The sequence below is a fragment of the Phragmites australis genome, chromosome 21 (genome assembly GCF_958298935.1).
Source record: "Phragmites australis chromosome 21, lpPhrAust1.1, whole genome shotgun sequence".
In the NCBI taxonomy this organism is placed as follows: Eukaryota; Viridiplantae; Streptophyta; class Magnoliopsida; order Poales; family Poaceae; genus Phragmites; species Phragmites australis.
The window spans coordinates 23,764,791-23,787,002 of record NC_084941.1 but is presented as its reverse complement, the minus strand read 5'-3'; the positions used below and the strand labels follow the sequence as shown (position 1 = coordinate 23,787,002).

Sequence of the window (22,212 nt, the reverse complement as noted above, 5' to 3'; positions counted from 1 at the left end):
ATTGTTGACTCCTCTAAAACCAACCATTATCGTCGAAGTATCTTTCAAGACGAAAATTTGCACATGATAACATTGTGTGATACGACAACAGATGAACATAGATTACTGACAGAAACAATAAAAATCTGAATCTGATCACATCAGATAAGGCCTTGCACTTGGCCTAAACATATTAAAATTTTCTAAGAAATACATTGTTTTGTCAAGGGACAAATAGAAGATTTGTCACAAAATACTTACTTGTAAACAATGTCCACAGTATTGCGAATATCCCAACATCATATGTATGGATCCTGCGTAAAATTTATAGACATTGATATCATGAACGTTCAGCGCCATCTTCACAAACCAAAAAGAATTGAGTAAATCTATGTAGGGTGCATATGAAACCCTGAACTGCCCGATAGTATACCCAACTGATCAATTGTTGAGAAAATAGTTACCTTGCGCCCTCCAGTATACAAATAGTTCCCATCTTTTGAAAAAAGCACCTAATATTACCATCAATGTTATCTGCCAGTCATACAATAAGATCAAAATCTACATGGCTGCTCTTTCCTAACCTGTGTAACACCACCGAGTTGGCCATGTAAGACATACAAAGGCTCCATATTGCTCTCTGCATACACAGCAGTTGTCTGGCTGTAAGAGCCAACAGCAAGCATCCCATTGTGTGGAGAGAAGGACATGAAGATATTATTCCTGTCATGAAAATCAGTGAAAAAATACCATAAGTGACGGATGATAACCGTCATGGGTGACGGGTCTCGTACATGTTACCATGAACGTGTCACTGATAACTAGTCATAAGTGACAGGTAAGGACCTGTCACTAATGAGATCATAAGTGATGGATTGTAACCGTGACCCGTCACTTATGACTTGTTATAAGTGACGGGTCATAACAGTGATTCGTCACTTATGACTGATTTACGTTTTTCACGTTTTTTGGATAGAAAAATGTAAAAAAAATTTCACCCAACGCATACTTATCACCACTCGCCACAGGTCACTTCCTATTTTTTCAGTACTTTGGTCTTTGCGTTCCACTGGAATCGAACCTGCGATCTCTCCCTCGTGCGCGCATTACCACCTCACCTATCATTACTTGTGATAGACATTGAATGTTTTATCCTTTTATCTTCTTTGCCGAAGACCCATCACTTATGAAGGTCATAAGTGACGGGTCGTAATCTTGACACGTCACTAATGACTGATTTTTTTATTTTACATATAAAATTTCTATTAATATTGAAGGGAATCGAGGACGTCCTAAGATGGGGTGAATTAGGACACTTAAAACTATTGACTCCAAAACTTTCACAAAATAAGCCTATCACAATTTTTATCTAAATATGCTCTAGGCTTATCTAGTGTGTCTACTCTACCGCTTAAGAGAATTGCAAGGTAAATTGCAAGCGCTTAAGAGAATTGCAAGGTAAATTGCAAGTATGTAAATACGAAAACGTAAATTAGGTAGAGAGACAAACTCGGCACGAGGGATTTTTATCCTGTGGTATCGGTGGCACACAAGCCACCCCTAGTCCACGTTGGAGCTCCACAAAAGATACGCTCCCGGTCGCCAAGTCTCTTCCGGTCACGGCTCTTGAGATACCAAGTCACCAAGACAAGGCCTCAAGCACGATGAGCCACCAAGCCACCAAGGCGAGGTCTCACCACTAACTTCTCTTCCGGTCACTTGTATGCCGTCTTCACTTCGGAGCTTTAGTGACAAAGACAAGGGCCTCCGCATCCCTACACAATCCTCTTGCCGTCGCTCCACACCAAGTCGGAGGGTCAACAAGTTACCGACGAGTCACCAAGACTTCAAGGTGCTGGCGTACCTCTTGGTACACGTTTGGATTACTCCTTGATCCACACTCTAGGTTGCAACACCTAGCAACTCTTCTCTCTAGGCCTATAAGCACTAATCACCCTCTAATAGTGTGCTTAATCGCCTTGGATGAACACTTTATGCTCTTAGATGGCTTGGATGTCTTCTTAGGTGTACAAGGGTTTCTCTGGACTCTAACAACTTCACATGAATGAGTGGAGGGGTATTTATAGCCTCAACCCCGTGGACTAGCTGTTATCCCAACGCATCACATATTCTGTGAACACCGGATGATCCGGCGTTAACAGAGGTACAAGCACCGGACCATCCGATGTGTACATTCTCATAAACTAGCCGTTGGAACTCCACTCAGAGTTCTTCTGAACACCGGATTGTCTGGTGTAATCTTTAATTCATCACCGGACTATCCGATGAGTACACTTGAGCTTAACCGTGCCAAACTTATTCTCTGCACAAAATACACTGGTGTGCACTATCTTCATTACCGGACCTTCCGGTGTGTAGAACTTCTTCTTTTCTTGGTTTTCCACACACTCTGTTAAATGCTCCGGTGAAGCCTCTTGTGTGCATCACTTCATCACCGGACTATCCGGTGAGTAAATCTTCGATCTTCTGCACTTGGATTCTTCTTTACAAGAATTAGTCCGGTGTACATCTCTTCTGATCGCCGGACCTTTCGGTGAGTGCAATCCACTCTAACCCCTTCTGACAGAATTGCTCCGGCATGTATATTCCTTATCACCGGATCATCCGGTGAGGCAAACTGCCTCTGGACATAATACTCCGGTGAGTGCAATTCTTCCAGCGCCGGACCTTCCGGTAAGAACAATTTCTCTGGGACTTTTTCCAATTCAATCAAACTTTGTCCTGGCTACGGTGGCTTCTTCATATATTGCATCCATGAGACATACTAACATATATTCTTGACAAACATGTTAGCCCCATTGAATATGTTGTCATTAATCACCAAAATCACAATCATGGTCTAATAGGGCCATTTTCGCTACAAATACTTACATATAAAATTTGATAGGTGGCTGGTTATAATTTACATATAAAATTGTATTAATATTTTATGAATTTATGAATATCTCATGCAAACGATCGTAATTTGATAGGTGATCTGGAGTACCTTCGGTAAAATGGGTATAACTTTTGCATACGGACTCCGATTTTGATTTTTTTTAACTCTACGAAAATCTACAGAAAAAGTTACATCAATTTCTCTCCCACTTTGTTGGGTTCGATGAATTTTTCGAGGCTAAATTTGGCTTGGAAGATTGAGTTCTCGACCCTGAAGTTTCTGAATCGTTTTCGGAACGCGTGTTAGTGTCTATAGCCGTCACCCCTTACATCAAACTTAAGCATAAATGATATATATTTCCTATTATAGTGCTACTGAGCTGAGAAAAAAATAAGAGAAAAATAAAATAAAAAAATATTAGTGAGCTAAGTATTTATGAATACCATCATTAGTGACGGGTCTCACCTTCACCCGTCACTGATGTCATATCATAAGTGACAGGTCAAAACTTGACCTATCACTTATGACTATCAAGACGATCCGTCGCTGATGCTAGGTCATAAGTGACAGGTCACAACTTGACCCGTCACTTATGACTGACCCAGGACGACCCGTCACTGATACCAGGTCATAAGTGATGGATCACAACTTGACCTATCACTTATGACTGGCTCAGGATGACCCGTCACTGATGAGTCATAATTAGTAACGGGTCACAACTTTAACCCGTCACTATTATTATCAGTGACGGGTCATATTACGACCTGTTACTTATTTCGTATCTCTTTTGTCTGTTTTTCATGTAGTGAATAAAGAGCTCAGAAGCACTTACGATTAAGTTTGTTTCACTTCACAAGTCATACTGAAGAGAGCCTTTTCATCAATAACGCCAAAAGTAAGCTGATGAACCAATCAAGATCTCTATGCTTAGAGTTTGGTGCCAGGTTTTGTTGAGTGTGTGCATGCAACATGCTTTATAACACTGTTCCTAATTACAATTTTGCACTCCTGATAGTGCTCTAAAGGATAGTTATGCAGACATGCCATATAAGTACAACAAGCTCTGGCACAAAGTTATTTTGGTGGTTTCATTATGTGAAATACTATTGTTTCAAGAAAATTATGTGAAACACCATTTCAAGATTCCATTTGATTAGTATACTCCAACAGAATTGTAGGGTGCTTCAAAGCATAACAAGGACTAAACTTACAATTGGAATTTTCACTTACCAGTTGGTCCTTCACCTCGCTTAAGCAAAGAATACTGCTCAAAATCTCTACCAGGGCGATGAACATCAAATACTCTAATTGCTTTGTTGTATCCAGCAAAAAGCCTATAGAACAACACACCACAATGAATAAAACAGTCATGAAGATTTCACTTCAGCTTATTTGTCTGGTAAGCAACTTGTATGGTTATTCCTAACCTGACAAGGAAATAGACTCTATAGGATAAGGCTTTGTTTGCCATTGCGGTGGCTTTTCAAAAGCATCCATTTATTTCTATTTTGGATATTGCAGTTAGTTGGGAGCATTTTTCATGAAGCTGTAACAGCAAAATCCTACTGCACAGTAAAGATTCCTCTAACTAAATAGATTTCAGAGCACATTGCAGCATAGCACAACAACCGCAACAGACTCCATGAAGGTAGGCCACTAAATTTCAAATAAACTCCTCATATGCTATCTGAAGATTATCAAGTAAGATACTGATATGAATATTATCCAAAAAAAGATAATGATATTGGTAAGAAACCATCAATATCTCATACTGAGGATAGAACTTAACAGAATCCCATGACTCTGCACAGTATGTTTCAGAAAATTTCCTTATGTAACATGAATCTAACATAGAGGCTGAGGACGCTACACATACTTAGCTCCAGTAGAATTAAAAGAAATTGGAAGTGCAGCAGTTATCTCATCCATGGCATCATATGCTCTGTAAGTGCACCGAAGCTGCAATTCCCACAATTTATCATCAGAAATGGAATAACCGATTAGCCATATACCAAACATAACAAGCAGGAGCAACTAGTTTTACCTCCCCAGTGGTGGCATCCCAGAGGTGTACCGGATGATCACGACTGGTGCTCGCAAATACACAGGTAGCTGGGTCAGCAAAAGAAGACAACACACTCACATTCACCAACGAACCACAAGGAACAGAAATGACCATGAACATAGCATTGGAAGCAATTCGTCACCCACCAGACACGGACGTGTACGGGTACCAGCAGAAGTCGTACACGGGTTCACCCTCGTTCACCTGGAGGTATGCGCCATAAGAATCTGCAGGTAAAATTCAGAAAGCAAGCCACGGATAGGACGTAAATAAACCATTGTACAATTGAACCAATCAGAGATAATCAAGGATAAGAAAAGCATTCAATTCAAGAATCGTCAAGAAACATGCTCTCAATTGCAACAAGAATAACTAAAAATCAGAGGCGCACCTTCACCTCCAATGGCAGCATCGGCAATGTGCTTTGCCGCACCGTACACGCCCTCTGGCCTGCCCAACAGAAAAGGGAAGGCCATAACTTCGGCATCATGCTTCTCCGTCTCCAAGCGCTCTACCATGGTGGATGAGGGGAGCAGAAGAGGGGTTCCGGCGGTTGAGAGGAGGTGGTGTGTGTTGTCACCGAATGTGGATCTGAGCTGAGGCGGCCAGGGGACGGGGGCGAGTGAATCTAATGCAGAGACGGCACATGCGGTGAGATCCAGGCCCGGGCGCAAGGGGCCCTCGTCGTCCAAAGTCCGCGGGCGACACAGTGGTGGAGGAGCGCTTGCCGTGGCGCATGGAGAGAGCGTGGAGGAGAGCAGATGCCAGGGAGAAGTGCTGGGTGTGGGCGTCGGCGCGGCGGTCACGGTCGCCTGAGCGGAGGCGGAGGCGGCAATGCGGCGGCAGGTTCCGGGACGGGGAGGAGTGCAGAAGCAGTGGTGGGTTCGGGGCGTGTTGGGGGAAAATAAACCAGCCTGAGGATAATGGTTGAAGATTACCATCCAGGTCCCTCCGGAGCCTTGGTCTCCGAACCCTCAGTTAAAGGCTCGATCTCTGAAGTCATCAGATCCCTTCATGGTACCCCTTCGTACCTGCGAAGCCTTCCCTTGGCTCAGCCGGTTCGGTCTCCCGAGGCCTCCCAAAAACCTAACCTCCCGAAGCCTCGGTCCCCCAAAGCTTCGGCCTCCTGAAGCCCCGACCTTCTGGAGTTCTGCTTCCCAAAGCTTTCACCTCCCGGTTCCATGCCTCCCGAGGCCCCTGCCTCGGGCTGCCCGAGCTGCCTTCCCGAAGGCAGCAAGGTGAGTCAGCAGGCATTAGGAAAGATCTACCGGAAGGAGAGTACCGGTCGTGCTTTGCCTGCAAGGAAGTGACCGGCATTAAAGGCCTAGGCTAATGGATGCCGCTCTGACACCCCGGCATGATGGAGGCTATCCTGATACCCCTGACAGTACGGCGCCGGGCCGCAATCGGCGACCAGCTCGCCGCACTCCAGGGGGCAGGCACCACGATAGTTACCATGGTGGATATTTATCTCCACCATGGGGTAAAAAGTAATTATCCGGGATAAGGTCCAGTAATTCAGTCATATCCCAGATATTTGTACATTATGAAAACTTGTACGCCAAGCTATGCACGGCCCTATAAATAGGAAGCCATGATCCTCTGGGCAGGGGATGGGCAAGACAGCAAAAAAGACACAAAGGTGCAAACACACCAAGTCACGCTATGATACTCCCCAGAGCGATCCATTTTTTACCATCAATACATTCGTGGTGTTCCTTCTTCTTAAACTTCATCTCCAAGCTTGAGTCTCCTCCTTAGAAGAAACTCTCGCCGTACTTGCTGGGGCAAGATGAACTCTTGCTTCAACAGCGCGCCGTCCGTGGGGACTCGAACACAGAAGTGCTAAGAGAGGTAGGAATCCACCAGGAAAACCACCAAAGGGTTAGCTAAAATCGCCATACCCACCGTTGCAAGCATGCAACCATACGCATGGCTGCCTTAGCCATACGCACCGTATGCATGCTCCAGCCCCGCTGCTGTATGGGACGACGTTCCTCCGACCTTGGCCAACTCAGAACCCCGGGTCGGTACAGGAACTCCAGACGGCGCGGAGGCCTTCCAGCCTCTGCATGACGAAGACCTCACCGCCTCAGGAGAAGCCACGGCCGAAGCCACGGCCAAGCAGGTCGCCTTCCAATGGTTTTGGGCGGTCCAACCCAGGAGTGCTCCCACCTGGACTTGGTCCCCAGGTATCCCCTTCGACCACACCTGGGATACCCCGAGCGAGCCAACATCTTTGGAAAGTCTGTCCACCCAGCGTCCTACTTGGGCCCCTCAGGCGAAAGAGGGTTCCAAGGAGATGGAGGGCTCCAGGGTGCGCAGACCCCGCTAGTGTCTCCGACGCCGCCCTCGTGACGCCAACCACGCACAGGGAACCCCAAGCCCACCTCGTCTGGGGAGGCATAGTCAGAACCACTTCGGCCCCAAAAGTCGGTGCACCGGGTAGCCTCGATGGTCTCCCAAGGGGGAAGAAGACCCGGGGGAAACCACAGGCTCCAGGACACATCACCTTCGTCAGCGACCCCACCGACAGCTCCAAGCTCCGGCGCCCCCGGAGGCACATAGGCGCGTCCTGCATGGACCAGGGTACGGCCACAACACCAACGATTGCCACACCCTCATGACCTTCCGGGAGGAATACCTCAGAAGGCAAGCAGAATACCTGGCCGCAGAAGGAGCGGGCGAAGGACGGCATAGGGTCCGAAGGCCTGGGCCAAACTCCCGGGCAAATCCCCGGCCCCTCAACCCTGCACCGTCGCTACCGACCCTACCAACGGTACCACGTCCAGCAACGAGAACTGAGTCGCGGACACGTCGTGGCCAGGCTCCGGACGGAGCACCTCCGGAGCCGGGCAGCGGCTAAGGGCCGAGGTGGTCGAGGATCGCCTTTCCTGGCTAACCTTCGACTACACCTCCAACATGCCGTCGCCAGGCTCCGGACGGATTACCTCTGGGGCCAGGCAACGGCTAAAGGTTGAGGGGGTCAAGCACCGCCTCTTCCAGCCTAGCCACAGGCTTCGAGGCCACCAAGGCTCGCAATAGAGGCCTTGTTCCTACAAAGGTACGCCCGCTGTTAACCACCAAGTACTTTACCTAGTGATCCATCTTTCATGCGTCTAGGTTAGAGTCTGTTGGAGGCCTCCAACCTTACTGCTAGAAGTCTTTCTTTAATAGATAGCCACTAGGTAGAAGTAGTAGAACTTAAGTTACATTCTCATTTAGCATGAACAGTTATATAACCTAGCTATGTTTTACGCTACAACTAGCTTCTTATTGCCAACAGTAGACTGCAAAACTTAGCTAGTATAACCATGCAAAATCCCTACACTCCCGCAGACGCATCGTGCCTAGGTCACCTGGGGGGTGGATCTGCCCAGGTTTCCTGGAAGGCATTGTGCAGCCTCGGAAGTGTAGTTTCCACGTATCAAGGGATTTCCTTGATAGACCGTGTTGCAGTGCCACCCGTAGGACATCTTCGGGTGGCGTGACAAGCCCACGTACCGCGGACGTAGCATGCCTATGTCACCTGGAAGGCAAGACTGCCTAAATTTCCTGGAAGGCATTGCGTAGTCTCGGTAGATAGTGAGGCCCACACACCGCAGACGTCGCTTATGCTTAGGTCACCTGCAAGGTAAATTATGCCTCGGGTGCCCTGGAAGGCATTTGCATAGCCTCGGGTGTCGAAGCCACACGCCAGGGGACGTCCTCGGTGGCGGAGTTGCGGTGCACCCCGGGCGTTTCCTCGAGAGCATGACAAGCCTACACACCGCGTGCGTAGCATGTCTAGGTCACCTGGAAGGCAAGACTGCCTAGGTTTCCTGGAAGGTATTGCGTAGCTCCGATAGTGTGTAGGGCCTTCAGCATTAATACATGCCAAGGAACCTTACAAAACCTCTGGCAAAAACGGAGAGCTTTACAAAATCTTCGACAAAAACAGAGAACTTTACAAAACCTTCGACAAAAACGGAGAGCTTTATAAAACCTCCGGCAAAAACGGAGAGCTTTGCAAAACAACCAACAAAAACGGAGAACTTTACAAAACCACCGACAAAAAAACGGAGAGCTTTACCAAACCTCCGGCAAAAACGGAGAACCTTACAAAACCTCTGGCAAAAACGGAGAGCTTTACCAAACCTCCGCACAACGGAGAGCTTTACCAAACCTCCGGCAAAAACGGAGAGTTTTATCAAACCTCCACACAACGGAGAGTCTTACTAAACCTTCGGCAAAAACGGAGAGTTTTACCAAACCTTCGCCAAAATGGAGAGACTTCCAAAACCCCTCGCAATGGGGATGTTTTTTGAAAACTCCGCCGGGCGAAAAGGTTCTGAAAGGACCTAACGGGAAGAGTACCCCGGCATCTTGAAGGCTAATGCCTCCGTACTGAAGGGATACGAAACCCGCTGGCCTCCAAAGAGCACAACACACAGATCAAAGGGGTATAAAAATCCCCCTCCCTACAGGGAAAGGTATGACCCGTGTGACTCAAACACGTATGGTAAAAGGTAAAATCATTACCCTACCATCTCCTTTAAAGACACATTTCATACGTCATTTTACGAGTGTTATACTAACATTTAATAAAAGCCCATGTTGCGTGGCACGGAAAACATAGTGGAACCCTCGACTGTCCATTGTAGAGACCGCAATTCATTGCAGCGGCTAAGGGCCGAGGGGATTGCGGACCACCTCTCTAGCCTAGACTTCTGCTTCGCCTCCGACACACCGTCGCCAGGCTCCGGACAAAATACCTCCGGAGCCGGGCAGTGGCTAAGGGCCGAGGGGGTCATGGACCACCTCTCCAGCCTAGCCTTCGGCTTTGCCTCTGACATACCGTCGCCAGGCTCCGGACGGAGTACCTTTGGAGTCAGGCAGCGGCTAAGGGCTGAGGGGGTCACGGACCACCTCTCCCGCCTAGCCTTCGGCTTTACCTCTGACGCGCTGTCACCAGGCTCTAGACGGAGTACCTCCAGAGCCGGGAAGCGGCTAAGGGCCGAGGGGTTCGTGGACCACCTCTCCCGCCTAACCTTCGGCTTCACCTCGGACGCGCCGTCGCTAGGCTCCTGATGGAGTACCTCCGAAGCCAGGCAGCGGCTAAGGGCCGAGGGGGTCGTGGACTACCTCTTCCACCTAGCCTTCGGCTTCGCCTCCGACGTGCCATCGCCAGGCTCCGGACGGAGTACCTCCGGAGCCGGGCAGCGGCTAAGGGCCGAGGGGGTCGCGGACCACCTCTCCCGCCTAGACTTCGGCTTCGCCTTTGACACGCTGTTGCCAGGCTCCGGACAAAATACCTCCAGAGCCGGGCAGCGGCTAAGGGCCGAGGGGGTCGTGGACCACCTCTCCCGCCTAGCCTTTGGCTTCGCCTCCGACGTGCCGTTGCCAGGCTCCGAACAGAGTACCTCCGGAGCCGGGTAGCGGCTAAGGGCCGATGGGGTTGCGGACCACCTCTCCCGCCTAGCCTTCGGCTTCGCCTCCGACGCACCGTTGCCAGGCTCCGGACGGAGTATCTCCGGAGTCGGGAAGCGGCTAAGGGCCGATGGGGTCGCGGACTACCTCTCCTGCCTAGCCTTCGGCTGCGCTTCCGACACATCATCGCCTTCAACCCGGGTAGTCGCTAAGGAACCCGAAGGGTCAAGGACCACCTTCGGAGCTCGTCTCCAAAGGTTACGGATGGACTTCGCTGAGTCAGAAATTTGGAACAAATTGGGAAGGAGGCCCTACCAGTGCTAGGCCCGAGGAATATGCAATAGCCGGGGACGACAAGGTTGCCACTGCTCCACCCGGTTCTCCTTAGTTACCCTACGTATCTATCACCACCAGATTCCCGATGCCACCTCTCCCCCAGAAGGAACGAAATCAGCGATGATCTATGTGAAGGCTCGGTGCCCCGGTCGTCAGAAAAACTAGCCAGCGCCTTTGAAGGGGACAAAGAAGCACGGTTTGGAGGCACAAAGGCACGCACGCATGCGGTCACCCGTTCGAAAGATCCCCTCGAACTCCAATACGGAAGGAGAAATGACCATTCCCGAAGGTCCATGTTATATTATTATACAACTAGTGCATCCAGGGGACACATACTGAAGCAATAGTACAGAAATTGCCACGAAGAAGATAGATCCCTACGGAGCAAAACAGGGCGAGAAAGAGTACAAGGTGACTAAGTTCAGCCATGAGACATGGATATATCATGGCGTCACCAAGTACGCCATCCCGGTGACCGCCTTCACCTCCTACGGGTCCCGGTAGGGGCCACGCATGGGACAACGTATGCGCCTCATATGTGACCTGCCGCTGCAGAAGCCGATATAGTAGCCGGCTCCCGAGCTGTCGAAAGACGCTGAGGAGTCCGAGGAGGTCACCAGTGGGGCCTTCTCCCTTGCCTTCCCGACCTCCTCCTGCTTCGCCGCCGGCTCCACAGACGCCTGCTCGCTCTCCCCCCGCAGGAGATCCCTATCGATCTCCTCATCGTCATCGAAGATATCAATGATCTCGACAGGCATGGTCTCCCTGGCCAAAGGTCAGGCCGGAGCGGTGGGCAACCGCCTCCCCTGCAGAGATGGAAGTGGTGCGGCCACCTGCGCCTCTGCCGACAACCGAAACGGTCCAGCTCCCGAAGAAGCCATCGAGATCATCGACATCTCCGAAGAGGATAAGGAGGAAGACGATGCCATACTCAAGTCAAGGTTAACTGCTCGCTCATGGGGCTGTGGAGACTCCAGCTGGGTAACCCTAGCTTTATACCTGGGCCACGTAGCCACGTAGGTCCAGAAGATGAAGCGGAACCAACACTGTCGTGTCCCCCCATTGAATACCTGGGCGGGGGGGTGGGGGGAGGGGCGTGGCCATATCCGGGTTTCCTCCAACACGTGGCAGCGCTCCACGACGAATGCCTCATTTTCTCGCACAGACGTTCCGTCACATTAATAACCCAAACCCCTTTCGGCACATGACAAGGGCGTGGGCACAAGACCCTAAATGACCCCCCGCATTGTCCAGTCAGAACGCGGTAGTGGCACGTCTTGTCCCGCCAGGCAAATGCGTGGGATCCTCCAAACCTCTACTCTAGCAACCTCAAGGGGCAAGAAAAGCCATACTGAAGGAATCCAGATAACCCATATCGATCTCAACACAGACCCCGAAAGTACACCACATCCATCGACGTCCCTCTAACCCGGGGTCCCTACACCGTGCATGATAACTCCAACAAGCTCCGGGGCAGATCGCCACCACCAGTACGCCTTCAGCCTTGGGCTCGCCATCGACGTCCAAGGTTTCTAAAACAAAAAAACTTCTTAAAGGACAGAGAATTGCCATCAGGCATCCTTGATGCTATACCAGGCTGGGGTTGATTTTTCCTCTGCAGCCTCTCCCCCCTCCGAAACATCAGGGCCTGAGAATGAGGGGGTACTGCTGGGGGGAAAATAAATCAGCCTGAGGATAATGGTTGAAGATTACCATCCAGGTCCCTTCGGAGCCTTGGTCTCTGGACCCTCAGTTAAAGGCTCGATCTCCGAAGTCATCAGACCCCGTCACGGTACCCCTTCGTACCTGCGAAGCCTTCCCTTGGTTCAGCTGGCTCGGTCTCCCGAAGCCTCCCAAAAACCCGACCTCCCGAAGCCTCGGTCCCCCGAAGCTTCGACCTCCTGAAGCACCAGCCTTCCGGAGTCCTGCTGCCCAAGCTTTCACCTCCCGGTTCCATGCCTCTCGAGGCCCCCGCCTCGGGCTGCCCGGGCTGCCTTCCCGAAGGTAGCAAGATGAGTCAGCAGGCCTTAGAAAAGATTTACCGGAAGGGGAGCACTAGTCGTGCTTTGCCTGCAAGAAAGGGACTCGCATTAAAGACCTAGGCTAATGGATGCCGCTCTGACACCCCGGCGTGATGGAGGCTATCCTAACACCCCTGATAGTGCGGCGCTGGGCTGCAATCGGCGACCGGCTCGCCGCACTCCAGGGGGCAGGCACCACGATAGTTACCATGGTAGATATTTATCTCCACCATAGGGTAGAAAGTAGTTATCCGGGATAAAGCACAGTAATTTGGTCATATCCTAGATATTTGTACATTATGATAACTTGTACGCTAAGCTACGCATGTCCCTATAAATAGGAGGCCATGATCCTCTGGGCAGGGGATGATCAAGATAACAAAAAATACACAAAGGTGTAAACACACCAAGTCACGCTATGATACTCCTCCCAAAGCGATCCATTTTTCTACCATCAATACATTCGTGGTGTTCCTTCCTCTTAAACTTCGTCTCCAAGCTTGAGTCTTCTCCTTAGAAGAAACTCTCGCCGTACTTGCTGGGGCAAGACGAACTCTTGCTTCAACAGGGTGAGACCCTGCGCTAACGGGTTCTGTTGGATAATGCTCGAGCCGCGCAACAAAACTGTTCAGGTGGTTTTATCGGTTTCTTCTGGTTTCCAGTGACAAACCAACACGGTTTTTTATTATAAGGATGGGAGGGGTATGACGTGGGGAGGGCAGGACGTGGAGACAGGATACAGGAGGGTGTGGGAATCACTACATATTTTTTAAATAGTAGAGATATTAATCACTTGTACTGAATTGGCAGATATTGTTGAGATCATAATGCATAATTTAAGAACGTATAATGAATGCTACGAGGAGGTGACATGTTCACGAATCCTAAATGAGGGATCTAGTAGGATAGCATGTTATGACATCAGATGGATAGGGTTATACGTCGGATTATCATTGTTGGAATATTATTATCTCCCGGCTCTCATCAGCCTTGTATAGAATCAGGCAGGTCCTTAGGACTAATTATAGGATTGATTTGATTTGATTTGATTAGCTGTCTATTTACTAGCACATAAATAGGATAGCTGTCTCTGTAATTGCCTGCTGTGTGCTTTTATAAGCATGGCATGGCTGCAATGAGAATCAGTGTGGAAATTCTTCAATTATTTGCTTCCTTCATGGTATCAGCCTAACTTCCGATCCTTTCTTCTCCTCTGCTCACCACCATGGCTGACGTCCAGCAAGATCCTCCCGCTGCTCTTGCTACAGTCATTGTTGCGGGTCTCCCACAACAGCCACCTCCCCCTAGCCCAGCTTCCGCTCTATCCATGATCAATGTGCGCACGCACATTCCTTTCTCCCTCATCCTCGACCTGCCAAACTACACTCACTGGCGCGAGCTCTTCCTCACTCTTGTGGGTAAGTTCGGCGCTGCTTCCCACATCAACGGCACCGTGGAGGCACCTGCTGCTCCCGATGTGGCATGGTAGACCACCGACTACGCTGTCTGCTCCCTCCTCTATGCCTCTGTCTCCAAGGAGATTATGGTGATGATCCTCGAGCCCGGTGCCACCGCTCGCACCATCTGGTGTGCCATCGAGGGGCTCTACCATGACAACAAGGTCTCTCACGCGCTGTCCCTAGAGGCTGAATTCCGCAACCTCGCGCAAGGGGATATGTCGATCCTTCAGTACTCCCAACGCCTGAAGTCGTATGCTGATGCTCTGGCTAACATCGGTCACCCTGTGAAGGATGACACTCTCCTTCTCACCCTCCTTCGTGGCGTCAACGACAAGTTTCGGCACATGGCATCAATCATCAAGACCAAGATGTCGCTGCCATCCTTCCTCGAGGCTCGCTCCCTCCTCCTCAAGGAGTCAGACTTCAAGTGCCAGAAGCCTGCAAACGCCATCGCCCTCGTCGCCTCCACCAACACTCAGGCGCCTTGCCCGGCTTCATCCAACTCCCAGCTCCCAAAGGGGAAGGGCAAGGGAAAAGGTAACAATAGGCGCGACAACTCCTCCAGCAGTTCCACAACACCTCCAACAGCTCCAGTGGCAACTCCCACCTTCGGCCCTCCTTACAATGCCGGACACCCCATGTTCAATCCAATGACTGGGACGTTCCAGGTGTGGCCCATGCACATTCCACAACCTGGTCAGGGCATTCTTGGCCCTCGCCTGACTGGTGCATCACGCGCCTTCTTCACCGGCAGCGCGCCCTCCCCAAGCACCCTCTATGTCTTCCCGTAGTCCTAGTATGGTGTGCCAACCTTCAGTACCACTCTAATGGCGCCTCCATCCTAGGATCAGGCATCTCTGGTTCATGCCTTGAACACCATGGTGCTACGGCAACCGGAACCCACCTAGTACATGGACTCAGGTGCTTCCTCGCATCTATCGTCCAACACCGGTAACCTCCCTTCTGTCCAACCTTCTTCTTCCACTGGAACACATGTCGTTGTCGGTGATGGCTCCGCCCTTCCCATTACTGCCACCGGCAATGTTCACTTTTCATCACCTATTCGTCCATTATCTTTATCTAATGTCTTGGTTTCGCCCAAACTGATCACCAATCTCATTTCAGTCCGCAAATTCACAACTGATAATTGGTGTTCTGTTGAATTTGACCCCTTTGGTTTGTCTATGAAGGATCTCCAAACCAAGGCGGTAAGTAACAGGTGCAATAGCTCTGGGGATATTTACCCCTTCCTACCGGCATCTACACACCACGCTTTCGCTGCACCCACTGTCTCTGCGACCACTTGGCACTGTCGCCTTGGCCACCTCGGCGCCTAAGACATCTCTCGGTTGCAATTGTCCAATGCCATCCCCATCAACAAGAATATTGCTGCCATGTCTCTATGTCATGAATGTCAGTTGGGACGCCATGTTCGCCTCCCATTTTCTAATTCTGTGTCAAGAGCACCAGAACCTTTTGAATTAATTCACTGTGATTTGTGGACTTCCCCTATTTTAAGTGTCTCTGGTTTCAAATATTATCTTGTCTACCTTGATAATTTTACACACTATTTGTGGACTTTTCCTCTCAAATTGAAATCAGACACCCTCCCCACACTCCAACACTTCCATGCCTACATTCGCACTTAGTTCAAACTTCACATTCAGTCCATCCAATGTGACAGTGGCCGCGAATTCGACAATTCTGCAGCCTGTGACTTTTTATTAGCACACGGCATGTTGCTTCACCTCTCTTGCCCGCATACATCCCAACAAAATGGCAAAGCCGAACATGTCATTTGCTCTACAAACAACATTATGCTCACCTTGCTCTTCCAAGCATCCCTCCCTCCCTCATTCTTGGTCGAAGCCCTCCGAACAGCCACATATCTCTTTAATCTTCACCCCACAAAAACACTCCAATATTCCACTCCTCATCAATCTCTTTTTAGCTCGCCCCCTAAATATGATCATCTTTGCACCTTCGGCTGCTGCTGTTATCCCAACATGTCTACCACAACTCACACAAACTTATGCCTCGCTCTGCCGAATGAATTTTTCTTGGATACCTAGTGGATCACAAGGGTTACAGATGCCTCAACCTTGCTACAAATCGCATCATCACATCACGATATGTGGTTTTTAACGAACTAACATTTCCTTTTGCCACAACCTCGTCACCCTCCCCCTCCACATACTATTTTCTTAATGATGCAGATGATCCAGTTCTTCTTGTTGTGGTGTCGGCCGACACCTCCATAGCTGGTCCGCAACTGCTGGGCGATGGTGCACCCCCAATCAACATGCCTGGCGCCAGCACGCCCCTGCCTGGTACGCGCAACGCTAGCACCTCCCGTGCCCTATTAAGCGCACAAGGAAACGGTGCATCCTTGCCCAGTTCGCAGCTCTCCGACGCACGCAGCGATGGCCCAACCCCTACCGATGCGTGCCACACTGCTCTGCCCCATGCTTTGGTTGGCACACCACAACCGCCTATCACGTGCGACACCTTTCTCCCTCACACGCATGATGCGCAAGGCAACGGTGCCTCTCTGCCTGGCATGCACAGCGATGCCACTCCGCCCAGTGCTGCGGTTGGTGCACCATCGTCGGAAATTGTGGCCGGCGCGCCACTACTATCGGTGACACACGTCTATGCGTGCCGATCTGCTGCTCCCACCACCGGTACCTCTACGGTTTCTGCCTCTGCTGCGGCACCACAGAGAGCTCCAGCTGCAAAGCCACTCCGTTTCCCAGTGGTATAAGTGTCACCGACGACAAATGCTCATCCCATGTGTACCCACGACATGGATGGCATTCGGGTGCCCCAGGACTTCCTCACCTTCCAGGCTTCGACAGTGGACACCTTCTCTCCTCTGCCAAAGATGTACCGCAGTGCCCTCGCTGATCCCCATTGGCGGGAGGCCATGGTTGACGAGTTCAATGCCCTCACCACCAATCGGACATGGGATCTTGTCCCCCCTCTGCCAAATGTGAACATCGTCACTGGCAAGTGGGTGTACCACCACAAACTAAACTCCGATGGATCCTTGGCTTAGTACAAAGCTCGGTGGGTGTTGCAGAGCTTCTCACAACAGCCTGGACTTAACTATGATGAGACGTTCAGTCCAGTCATCAAGCCAGCCACCATCCGCACCGTGCTCTCCCTGGCGGTCTCCAGCAACTGGCCCATCCATCAACTAGACGTTAAAAATGCATTCATGCATGGCATGCTTGTTGAGACTGTGTACTGCCAGCAGCTATCTGGCTTCATCAACTCTACACATCGATTCCATGACTTCATCCTCTCCATGGGCTTCACTGGGTCCAAGTGCGACACATCGCTCTTCATCTACACCAACGGCTCTGAGGTCGCCTACCTACTATTGTATGTCGATGACATTATCCTGATAGCCTCGACCACGCCCCTTCTCCAACGAGTCATTGCAGCTCTTCGCCAATAGTTCACCATGACTGATTTGGGCGCTCTACACTACTTCGTAGGCGTCACCGCTTATCGCAACCCCGTGGCCTCTTCCTCTCTCAAGAGAAGTATGTCATAGATATCCTTGAGCAGGCCAAGATGTCGAACTGCAACCCTTGCGCCACTCCCATTGAGGTTCGGTCCAAGTTGCCCATGAATGCCGTGATCCAATGTGTGATCCCACACTTTATCGGAGTCTCGCAGGTGCCCTCCAGTACCTCACCTTGACCCGTCCGGACATCAGTCATGCTGCGTAGCTGGTGTGCCTACACGTGCATGACCCTCGGGAGCAACATCACTCACTCGTCAAGCGGATTTTGTGGTACATCAAGGGAACTTTGGGACATGGCCTTCAACTATCCTGCAACTTCGCCAGCAACCTTATTGTGTACTCCAACACCGACTAGGCCGGCTGCCCCAACACAAGGTGCTCTACTCCAGCTACTACGTCTTCCTTGGCGACAACCACATCTCTTTGTCCTCCAAGCGGCAGCACACTGTATCTCGCTCTAGTGCCAAAGCTAAGTACTGCATTAGAATGTTTGCTCTTAAGTGACTGTTGAAGGTGATATGCCCTAGAGGCAATCATAGAGATAATTGTATCACACGTCTATATTCATGTACTTCTGAATAATGTGTTATTCCAAGAATGACTATCGTTTACTTTGATTGGCAAGTATGTGACCTGTTCATGAAACTCTTTGTTTATATCATGATGTTATTCTTAGTCGATCCCTGGTCACATATCATTGTGATGATACATAAGACCAGCACATGTATTGATTGATGATCATATTTCATGGATCATAGGTATAGAGATACTAGATCAATAATGTGGATATTTATATTGGAGAACATAATGTTGGATAGACCCATCTTGAGATACTGCTGGGATTATTATTATGATGTGCCATCAGTTGTTATCTCAAATGGTGTACCTGCAGGATCCTTAGATCTAAGATCATCATTGATTCCCAGAATGTGTAGTGACATACTTTGGGGCTGTCAAACGCTATTCTGTAACTGGGTAGTCATAAAGGTAGTTTTTGGGTTTGTCATGAAACATGTCGTGAGGTGTGAGCGATCAAGATGGAATTTGCCCCTCCTTGATAACAGGAGAGATATCTCTGGGCCCCTCGAGGTAGTTGGATTGAGAAAGTGCATGACCATGCTAATATGATTAAAGAGTTAATCATGATGAATTCACTACTTGATCGAGTGAATGGTCGAGCTATCACAAGGGTGACACATATCTCGCCTTGAGCTTGACTGGTATCGTGAGGCGAAGGGATTAGTGCATGTGTATATCAAGGTTCAGTCGATATGATCTTTTGTGTATACTTGGGAGTCAACATGTCCTACTAGGAACCACTATTGATTTCGGTTTGAAAAGGGTTTCCGAGTCGTAGCCGTTTATACATGAACCTAACGGGTCACACACTTAATAGGTTGGAACAAAAAATACGAATTGGATTCGTATATGGGTTTGATTGGATTGTAATCCTTGAGGTGTTAGAGTCCTAAAGGGCTTCCAACGTAGGAGCCCAATAGCGAACTCTATATAAGAAGAGGCGTGGGTGGGGCATGGACAGGTTTAGCCACTTGAAAACTCTAGCCGCAACTTTCCACACGATCTCCCAAAACCCTAGCCACGTGCGAGGTGCTAGCACATTAGCGCTTGACATTTTTGCCCGGTATGTGTGGATACCGTAGAGGCATTGCTGCTATTGTGGCGTTGATCTTCTCGGTGAGTTGATCACGACGTGTTCGGGACTGGTCACCGGCCGTGACGCACTGGTCGACAGACCTGCTCGTCTGGTCGCGAAGCACAACGCGACCACACGGATCTGGTCGGATAGCACGACACGATCACTCAGAACTGGTCGAGGCCGCGATAGACCTGATCGGGAGGTGGTCGAGGAGCACGACCACCTGCTCGGAGTTGGTCGAGCGTGACCACCTGCGCGGGGCTGGTCGCGGATCTGATCGAGATGCTGTTCAAGGAGTTTGACGCGTATGATGTTGGATCGGCCTACTCCAACTCTTCTTCCGCTGCACTACGCGTCGAGTGGTAACGATCTATGATCTCTTACTAGCATAGTTTCCTGAGTGATTGTGTTAGAATTTTTTTTAGGCTAGCGTAGCTTACCCGTTCCCCAACAACTGTGGCCAGTGCGGGCTCAGGATTTTAAACTTAGGTGCACGTACTATATTATATATAGTTAAAAAAATTGAGCTCTGCACAAATCACAATTTGCATAGCATTCAGTACAAACTTTATGCACATTCTTAAGTAAACCAGCACAAATAAACTTGAACTGCTATATTCTAGTAACAACAAACTACTATAAACTCTTCTTCTAAATTAGAGTATTCCAACTGATTTTTCAATTAGAGCGTTGGTGATGTTCAAGAGATGGGAAGCAAAAGGCATCATACAGCCAAGATGACCACTTCAAAGTCTCCATGAATTGCAAAAAAAATATATCTGCTTTGTAGGGACGTTTCGGATGACAAGGATCAACCACCAGTTCAAAGATTAGTATCTCCTGAATCCACAGATGTCTGCTAACCCTATAAATAGACATATTATGCCAGTGGCAAGAGCACTACCAGCGTGCAAATTGGCAAGCAGATTGCTACTCCACGAATAGGCAGTAGCTCACCCAGCTGCTAGACCAGACTGTGATCCAAATTAACACATATTGATCTGCAGATTGCAGAATGGAGAGAACACTGATCACCTCTAACCTCTCCATGTCTGATATTTACCCTGTCACTGCAGCACATGCTTCAAGATCATCCAGGAGGGTTCATTACACCTCCCCTGCCGGCTACCGCCTCTGCTGCTGCACAGAACTCCAGCTACAGGAAGAAGAAGAGCACCTCGTTCCTGCCACCGTCCTCCCCTCCCCTCCGGCCACTGACAATGTTCAGTACACTACTCCGAAGCAGATGGAGAAACAGGAGCAGGAAGAGCCCGCTGTGGCCAAGACTAACAATTCAAGAATTGCTACTGCAAGGGCGGGCAGGGCATCATTCGCTGCGCCAAGCCAGGCGCAGGCTAGGCCTCGCTGCCAGCCTGCCGCGGCGGCCGCTTCCCTGCCGATGGCGTTCTGCAACGCGCTGGAGGAGGATATCAACACGTTCGTCGACCCGGCTGCGCTGCGGCTGTCGGACACGAGTGGCTTAAAGCGACGCCTTTGCCGCCGAAGCCACGCCCCGCCGCACTGGCAGCGCCCAGGCCCGCCACCACCCTGGTGCCCGCGCCGCTACCGTGCCCCGCCAGCGCCAGGCTCTCCGCCGACTTGCTAGCGCCAGCGCCGCCGCCATGCCCCGCCAGCGCCAGGCCCACCTTTGCTGCCCTGCTGGTGCCCGCGCCGCAGATGACCCCCGCCACCAGGCCCGGCTTGCGCCGGCGCCACCCCCGCACTCGCCCTCCATCGAGTTCGCTTCTAGGTTTCATGGAGAATCGAGATGACGTGTTGTGGAGCTGCTGCCGTTCAGTGCGTCTCGTGGGTATGGTCGCGTGGGGAGCCGGCATGGGCCGTCAGCTTCAGATGAGACCTTGGGCCGGTGGGGTGGGGTGTGGCCGTGGGCAGCTGGGCCGTATCTGGCCATGTGGGCTTAGCTAGTTAGATGAATACCTAATACATACCTAATACCTGGCCTGATACAAAATACTATATATAGAAAAACAATTACACAAAAATTTGAGTGTACATCTGTACACCCATGACCCTGAGTGGGCCTACCCCTGACTGTGGCATTGATGATGTTGAGATTTCCTCCTAAACACTAAAGGTTTTGAACATTGATGTTGACTCTAACTTCACATCTGATGAACAGCCCTCTATTTCTATTTCAAGCCTCATATATAGATCTTGGCCTCCCTTCTTGTGGAACAATACCTTTACTAAAGAACATGCAATCACTGGTGACAGCATCGGTTTCAGTTGGTTCCTATGATACTCAGGTTGATGATATCCGTCAGTTTCTCAGGAGCCTATCTGGAGCCATAAATTTGGACTTCAACTATAAAGGAAAAATGGTACGCAACTTGGTTTGACACTGTACATCCTTGCAAATATTTATAAGTCAACGTTGTGACCTAAGCATGGTATTTAGTCTTTGTTCTGTAAGTGCAAAACGAAGTGTTTGATAATTTATTCTCATGTCAAGGTGTATCTAGAGGATGATTAGTGCTCTCAAGTGCCAACACAATATACTGTAGTTCATATACTTTGTTCATTTGTAGATTCACTAAATAGTTTATCGAACATTATCTTAGTTGGTAGTTCAGTCCAGGAGTGCAACCGAGAAACTTCCTATTTGGTTACACCTACTTGTTCTATTTGGATAAAAGATATAGGTGGCAAGAGCTGAAAACTTATTTTGACTTCGTTTTCCATTACTGCTTATGAATGTGAAAAATTAAAAGGCACAATGCAAACATGTGCATCAATAATTGTTGGAAGCCTCTTTCCCAGTACTAAGAATCAGATCACGGCAACACAGCAGATAGATCTCCCAGTCATATTGTCTTTTCACTGGCGTATC

General features: G+C 49.7%; 1 pseudogene; it reads right to left on the bottom strand.

Moving 5' to 3' along the window:
• Positions 1-236: 236 nt before the first annotated feature.
• Positions 237-5,461, bottom strand: LOC133903261 (uncharacterized; annotated as a pseudogene).
• Between the last annotated feature and the right edge of the window lie 16,751 nt (positions 5,462-22,212).